The sequence below is a fragment of the Triticum aestivum genome, chromosome 1D (assembly GCF_018294505.1).
Source record: "Triticum aestivum cultivar Chinese Spring chromosome 1D, IWGSC CS RefSeq v2.1, whole genome shotgun sequence".
Taxonomy (NCBI): domain Eukaryota; kingdom Viridiplantae; phylum Streptophyta; class Magnoliopsida; order Poales; family Poaceae; genus Triticum; species Triticum aestivum.
The window spans coordinates 47,525,351-47,532,447 of NC_057796.1; positions in this window are offsets into that span (position 1 = coordinate 47,525,351).

Here is a 7,097-nt window from a genome sequence, read left to right on the forward strand (position 1 = left end):
GTAGTTCACCCTCGGGGCTAAGGGTATGTACCAGTAGCTATGTGTTTGATCTCTCTCTCTCTCTCTTGTGTTCTTGATTTGGCACGATCTTGATGTATCGCGAGCTTCGCTATTATAGTTGGATCTTATGATGTTTCTCCCCCTCTACTCTCTTGTAATGGATTGAGTTTTCCCTTTGAAGTTATCTTATCGGATTGAGTCTTTAAGGATTTGAGAACACTTGATGTATGTCTTGCGTGGGATACCCGTGGTGACAATGGGGTATTCTATTCATTCACTTGATGTATGTTTTGGTGATCAACTTGCGGGTTCCATGACCTTGGGAATCTATGCATAGGGGTTGGCACACATTTTCGTCTTGACTCTCCGGTAGAAACTTTGGGTCACTCTTTGAAGTTCTTTGTGTTGGTTGAATAGATGAATCTGAGATTGTGTGATGCATATCGTATAATCATACCCACGGATACTTGAGGTGACATTGGAGTATCTAGGTGACATTAGGGTTTTGGTTGATTTGTGTCTTAAGGTGTTATTCTAGTACGAACTCCATGATAGATCGAACGGAAAGAATAGCTTCATGTTATTTTACTACGGAGTCTTGAATAGATCGATCAGAAAGAATAACTTTGAGGTGGTTTCGCACCCTACAATAATCTCTTCGTTTGTTCTTCGCTATTAGTGACTTTGGATTGACTCTTTGTTGCATGTTGAGGGATAGTTATATGATCCAGTTATGTTATTATTGTTGAGAGAACTTGCCCTAGTGAAAGTATGAACCCTAGGCCTTGTTTCCTAGCATTGCAATACTGTTTACGCTCACTTTTATCGCTTACTAACTTGCTGTTTTTATATTTTCATATCACAAAAACCCATATCTACCATCCATATTGCACTTGTATCACTCTTCGCCGAACTAGTGCACCTATACAATTTACCATTGTATTGGGTGTGTTGGGGACACAAGAGACTCTTTGTTATTTGGTTGCAGGGTTGTTTGAGAGAGACCATCTTCATCCTACGCCTCCCACGGATTGATAAACCTTAGGTCATCCACTTGAGGGAAATTTGCTACTGTCCTACAAACCTCTGCACTTGGAGGCCCAACAACGTCTACAAGAAGAAGGTTGTGTAGTAGACATCAGAGGGCACCGGTTAGGCTGATCCGGTGCGGTGGACCATGATGGCGGTCAAGGAGATCTGGAGCGGTGGACAAGCCAGTCGCTGAAGCGGCTCCGGTGAAGTGGTGAGTTGGCAGTTGGGGGTTCCAAGGTGCAGAAGGTAGATCCGGCGGAGTGTGAGGTCCACCGCTGCGGCGGAGGACTAGATTCGGCGGCTTGCTGTGGTTGGGGGGTCGGGGAGGGGAAGGGGAGGGGCTCTGGGGAAGAATGTTGGGGGCAAAGAGGGGAAAACAATGGAGTTACCAAAGCAACCCTTTTCCGTCCATGTGGCAGGGGTAAAACAAGAATATCGCAGGGCTAAACTTTTGGGCGCGAGATATTTCGATGCGAGCGGGAAGTTTCAAAGCTTTTGGCGCCTGAAATTATAAGTGGTCTGCTCTTTTATAGCCGACTATGATATCATGGCCGAGAATTTATTTGTTTAGCACGCAAAAAAAGTGCAAGTTTTGAAAATCAGTGTCTCCAACTCGAAACTTAGATTGTCCATTCAATTCAAATATGGAACATTGAGCTAGTACAAGCAAATATCATCATACGGTCCAATTCAAATGAAATTCCATATGTGTTTCTCCTAAATATGATGAGAAAAGCAAAAATGTGTATGTGTATGAATAAAGTGGATGATTATAAAGTTTGAACATGCTCGTATGTGTATATCTCTAGGTTTGATATATGAATTTGAAATCACAAAAACCCGACTTAAAAATGTACCTCCGTTTAAATGAATTACAAAAGCTAATGATGGAGTCGAATTCCAAAATTCCAATCTTAGGTTTGTAATTCTGGTACATCAAGGTATATCACGCATGTTCAAAAGTATCATTATCTCATAGTCCAAACTGTGAAACAAATTGATCAACCATGAGTGCACACACTATTGACCATATATATCTCAATTACACAAGTCGTTCTCTCCCCCAGACATGAACACACGAGCACATTAACACCCCCCTCTCTTCTAAAGTCCGGACCCCAATATAGGTCTCTATCTTGTCTCTCGAGCATGCACACATCTCTTCCCCCACTCTATAGGTCTCTCGGCATCTCTCTTTGCCAAGCACACGCACTATGTAGAGTGTATCTTTCCCATACACACAAAACGTCGCCCCCAAACATCTATCTCCCTACTTATGTGGTTCTCGCACACTCACCTCACACACCACCCCCACTACAAACAAGCACACTTTGTCTCCGTGTGCACCACTCTCCTCTTTCTATCTCTCCCACATGCAGACCCGCCCCAGCTCCTTCCCTGTATACATATATGTCGTGACTCTTTCCATAGCTCCCTAATGTATCATCGTTCTCAATCTCGCACGTTGTTCTCTACACCGTCTATTCAGATCTCTCATGAAGTCCCTATCACACACATGATGACTCGATTCCCTTGCGTCTCCGTACAAAGGCCAATTTCGAACAACATCAACATTGTCTCCCTATCTATACGCCATTTATGGACACAAACGACCCCTCTCCCCCTCTTTTCCTCTCTCTCTCTCTCTCGCTCGCTCGCTCTCACACCCCTCTCCCACACACACTCGATGTCTCTTCCAAATAGTCTGCTCCCCGCCCGCACCCATGCTATCCCGCTACTACACATGCCTTTGTCTCTCTGTGACACACATGTCACACCATTCCCCATCCCTTATACTAGGTTTACATCATTAGTGGTCTCTCTACTCCACATACACACACTCCCTCTCACACACAAACGTGCACACAAACACACACAGACACGCACAAACACCTATTTATCTGGATCCTCATCTCTCCCCATGTCCGCATGTGTATCTCACACACTCACTCTCTGATTATGTCTATGTGTCTCCACGTTACACAACAAAAAGCCCCATGTACATGTCTCTCTCTATCCTCCACACACATAGACACAAAGAATCTCTTATCATTGCCTCAGTCTCTAGACATATCACACACGCACACTGTCTCTCTCTCGCAAACACGCCCAACAAGGGTTTCCCCGTGAATAACTTACCGTCTATTCATCAACAGTCGTGGCAGTACCGCGAACACGAGACGTGAAAAGGAATAAATCTACATGTGTGTAGACCACCTAGTATGACTACTAGGACTACAGCAAGCCGAAAACGCGCCGCCGTCACCCCCTCCTTATCGGCGACGGGAAAACCTTTGTTTTACATAGTCGAGAAGTCATTGTGCTAAGGCCCCACATGCTGAGGCGTTGAATAGAATGTAGATCCTAGTTTTGGGAAACAAGTATCGATAATACGTTTGTATCTCCATACTTATATTTCTTCTCTTATAAAAAACCGAGTTGGTGATGATGGTACGCGTGCCATCTTACAATATAGACCGTCCGATCTATATCTGACGGATGGAAATTAAACTAAAAGATACCCGCACCTCTCTCCACACTTGCACACAAGGCCTTCCCTCGTTCATCCTTATGTCCAACAACCTCATTGTTGAGCAATTAAAAAAGGAAGCCTTTGGAACAAACTGGCCTGGTGGCCGCTGCCGGCGTCGTCCATCCCCATGCCTCCGCTGAGTCCGACCACCAATCACCACCACGCCCCACTCCTCTTCACCTTATCTCTTATTTCTCGATATATCATTAGTTTTTACACATGGGATTAGTCCTGCATGGGTCAATCACAACAAGTGTTTTATAAAAAAATGCATCTTGATGTTTCGTGCAATGCACAGACATCTTGCTGGTACTCCTACAGAAGACTAAGTTGGTGATGATGGTGTGTCTTCCATCCGTCATTTCTGACCATTAGATCTACATCTAACGAATGTGAGGTAAGTTGTTGCCTTTTCTCACCAACATCCCACTTCTCTACCAATTTGCAGAAAAACCCTCCCTCACCTCACCAAAACAGCCCAAGGACTATATTCTGATTGAAACATAATATATCTCTAGTGATATATGTATATCGAAATTAAAGTGTTTTGTATCAAGTTTGTGAATAAGTATTATTCTAATTATGATCCGTTGCAACGCACGTGAACATTGCTAGTATTTCCAACCATGCAAAAAAGTGCTAGTATTTCCATAGTTTCGAGTTTTCCATCAAGATATTAGTCACTCATGGTTGATATTTACTTTCAATCACGTACACATATGAACTATGTAACTAGCCTTGCTTATTGGCTTCCAAAGCTTAACTTTCACTCCTACTTACAATATGTAGAGTATTTAACAAAAAACTACCACTTTCAACCAGCCCTAGGAAGAAACTATTGTACAAAAAGTAGCAAAAACATACCCAAAATTTCTTAATCCACGCCAAAAACTACTACCTAGTGCCAATTAGGCTCGTTTAAACCCATTTATGACAGGGTTGGCCCACACGTCCGTGCTGACGAGGCAGCTTAAACCACACATTTTGTTTGACCGTTGACACGAGGGACCCATCTGACCTTCTATCCTGTTATTCCCCCTCAAATCATTATTTTTCCTGAACATTACTTCAAACAGTACTGATGCGTGTTCATCGGTGGCGCCGGTGATGAGCGAGTTGGCCGACGCTCGGCCGGACAGGCCGGACGCTGCGCTGGCCTCTGCACGGGTTGGCAGGCTGGCCCGAGCGTGACTCACGAGCGAGCAAGCCGTCGCGCTGGCCTTCGCTCGAGCCAGATGGCTGGCCTTAGCGCGGCGCGAGCGAGCAAGCCGCCACGACACCGTGCCAATCTAGCTAGCAAACCTTGCAGACAAGCAGCTGGATGGAGCTATCTTGGCTAGCTAGCGGCCGTGATCGCCGGACGGAGCTGGCATCCGGGCTGCCGCAAGATGGGCTCTACACCACCTGCAGTTTTGACCTCGCCTTCTGTCTGCGGCGTTAGCTGCGTCCCATGGCCGAGGATGACTAGGTGGGCGGGCCGGAGGTAGGAGGTCTGTAACACCCCGGATGTAACTTTCCATATTTGTAACTCTGACTCTTGCCATTTTCGGCTATGTGTTATGATATTCCCTTCGTGGTCGGGTTTTGTCTTTCGTTTTGCATTTTGTTCATGTCATGCATATCATATCATGTCATCATGTGCATCTCATTTTGCATACGTGTTCGTCTCATGCATCCGAGCATTTTCCCCGTTGTCCGTTTTGCAATCCGGCGCACCCCTCGTGTTTTCTTTCGTGAGCGGGTGTCAAACGTTCTCGGAATGGACTGAGGCTTGTCAAGTGGCCTTGGTATACCACCCGAAGACCACCGGTCAAGTTTCGTTCCATTTGGAGGTCGTTTGGTACTCCAACGGTTAACCGGGTAACCGCAAAGTCCATTTGGGTGTGCAGCAAAAACCCCTCTCTCAACAGCCCAAAACCCCTCTAAGTCTCCGCCATGCTCTCGGTTTTCGCCCACGATAACTTGTAACGCCCACGATGCGGCTATATCTCCCACGTGTCGAGGCACGACTTAGAGGCATAACCGCATTGTGGTTTTGTCGCAAGAAGGGTCATCTTCACACAATCCCATGTAATGAACAAGAATGGGATAAAGAGTTGGCTTACAATCGCCACTTCACACAATACATAAATATAATTCATACATCAATCAGAGTACACACATAGGTCCGACTATGGAACCAAAATATAAGACGACAACCCAACTGCTAGATCCCCGATCGTCCCAACTGGGCTCCACTACTGATCTACAAGAAAAGAACAACGCAACGAACACGATCTTCATCGAGCTCCCACTTGAGCTCAGTTGCGTCACCTGCACTGGTATCATCGGCACCTGCAACTGTTTGGAAGTATCTGTGAGTCACGAGGACTCAGCAATCTCACACCCGTGAGATCAAGACTATTTAAGCTTAAGGGTAGGAAAGGGGTAGTGAGGTGGAGCTGCAGCAAGCACTAAGCATATATGGTGGCTAACATACACAAATAAGAGCGAGAAGAGAAGTAACGGAACGGTCGTGAAGCTAGCAATGATCAAGAGGTGATCCTGAACTCCTACTTACGTCAAACATAACCCAAAAACCGTGTTCACTTCCCGGACTGCGCCGAGAAGAGACCATCACGGCTACACACGCGGTTGATGTATTTTAAGTTGAGGTCAAGTGTCAAGTTCTCTACAACCGGATATTAACAAATTCCCATCTGCCACATAACCGCGGGCACGGCTTTAGAAAGATAATACCCTACAGGGGTGTCCCAACTTAGCCCATTATAAGCTCTCACGGTCAACGAAGGATATTCCTTCTCCCGGGAAGACCCGATCAGTCTCGGAATCCCGGTTACAAGACATTTTGATACACATGGATCTCTCTGTAAACACATGGATACATAGCAACGAAATAACAGCAGTCACAGACTTAGAGAAATTCTAAGTCTCTGAAATCAGAAACATTATGGAGCCTAGTTTGCATGCTTGTGCTAGTCACCAGAGAGATCACAAAAATACATGGCATACACCCCTGGAACGATGGCATGACATACAACAAAACACATGCAGAGCTCATGCTCATAAGACGCACAGATTAAATGCAACAAAAATAACAAATCTCCAAGTTCTGCTAAGTAACAACAGATAACAGCAAGTAGCACTCTTGCACCAGGGATTTGGACATCAAGATGGACTCTAATGAACATGGTGCAATTGAACAAAGTGTAGAGCATCACGAGTCGAACATTTTGATATATTACACGCGCGAACCGGAGCTATATGTAGAAAGTTGTGCCATGATGAACAGGGGCACATAATGTCAAAATCTTCAGACTTGGAAAAGAAGAGGGGGAGGAGAAAGTCAACGCACGGGTGCTTGGATCTGGATCGGGGAGTGGTTCACCGGAGTTGCTGCTCGAGCTCGTCGGAGCTCGAGGGGAGGCCGGCGTGGCGACGGGAGGAGGTGGAGGAGAGGGCGACGACCGGCGGGGCAGCCGCGGCGACGACCGGCGGGCTTCGGTGGCGCGGGCCCGCGGGAACGGCGACG